Source organism: Furipterus horrens, unplaced genomic scaffold (genome assembly GCF_987537825.1).
Source record: "Furipterus horrens unplaced genomic scaffold, mFurHor1.1.pri manual_scaffold_17, whole genome shotgun sequence".
NCBI classification, from domain to species: domain Eukaryota; kingdom Metazoa; phylum Chordata; class Mammalia; order Chiroptera; family Furipteridae; genus Furipterus; species Furipterus horrens.
The window spans coordinates 91,196,804-91,198,224 of NW_028327187.1; the positions used below are offsets into that span (position 1 = coordinate 91,196,804).

General features: G+C 48.0%; 1 pseudogene; it reads left to right on the forward strand.

Annotated features, from left to right (window-relative positions):
- The first annotated feature begins 434 nt into the window (after positions 1-434).
- LOC149991588 (large ribosomal subunit protein uL11 pseudogene) lies at positions 435-896 on the forward strand (annotated as a pseudogene).
- The last annotated feature ends 525 nt before the right edge of the window (positions 897-1,421 follow it).

Sequence of the window (1,421 nt, forward strand, 5' to 3'; positions counted from 1 at the left end):
CTGGAGCCTCAGCTGGAAGACTTGGAGGCTGGGAGACTGAAAGATAATATTAGTCATCAACTGGGGCCTCATTTTCCCTCCTCGTGAGTCTCTCCCTGTGGGCTCTCCACTTGGACTGGTTTGGATTTGCTCACAGTATGGTGGCTAGGTTCTAAGGGAGAGACACCAAGAATAAGAGCCAGTCAAGTGGAAACTACATGGTCTTTTATGACCCAACCTCCAAAGTCAGCATAACTTTTGTCTCATTCTGTTCATGGATGTAAAGTCCTAGGCAGGATGAAGGAGGAGGACACCGACTCTACCTGATGGGATAGTGTCATAATTCTAGAAGAACATGTAGAACCAGCTTTTGGCTTTCAGCTTGGAGGATGCCTAGGTACAACTTTCTTTGGTCATCCATAATTTAGGTTCATCTGACACCAGCTGGCCCCACCATGCCACCAAAGTTCCCAACAAGATCAAAGTTGTATACCTGTGGTGCACCAGTGGGGAAGTCAGTGCCACGTCCACCCTGGCCCCCAAGATCGGCCCCCTGGGCCTGTCTCCAAAAATGGTTGGCGATGACATCACCAAAGCACCAATGAACAGAAGGGTCTGAGGATGACAGTGATACTGACCATTCAGAACAGACAAGCCCAATCATCAAAGCCCTCAAAGAACTGCCAAGAGACAGAAAGAAGCAAAAAAACATTAAGCACAGTGGAAGTATCATTTTTGATGAGATTGGCAACATTGTCCAACAGATGCAGCACTGATCTTTAGCTAGAGAACTCTCTGGAACCATTAAAGAACTCCTAGGGACTACCCAGTCTGTGGGCTGCAATGTTGATGGCCACCACCATCATGACACCATAGATGACATCAGCAGTGGTGCAGTGGGTTGCCCAGCTAGTTAAGAACTGCAAAGGAAAATATTTCAATGAAAGATCATTTGACAACAACAACAAAAAGAACATGTAGGACCAGAAATATCGTCATGGCCATTTTTTGAAAATAAAATCTGCTACATGCCTGACAGCAGTGTGCCAGTCCCAGTCCTGGTGCCCTCAGATGCTCCCTCACTCTCCTTCTTCTGCTCTGCTTTGTCTGCATGTTTCCTGGCGCCCATGGAAGGTACTGGAAAGAGACTGGAGGACAGGAAGAAGGGAGAAGCCGGGGGGGTTCTCCTCCTCACTCTCTGCCTCAGCAGCTGGAGTTCCTCTGTGGCTGCAGATTCCAGAGGACAGGACCACTACAGCTTCAGCTGCTGCCTGCTGACCCCACTTCCCGGCTCCTGTGACTGGGCTGTTCTCTACATCCCTCCAGTTTTAGGGGTGATAGAGGCTTCCTGCACTTGTTTATCTGTGAGTTGCCTCATCTTCTCCTGTTTGGCTTCTCAATTTTCCATTACATGTGTATATAATTTTGTGCATTAAGTTCCA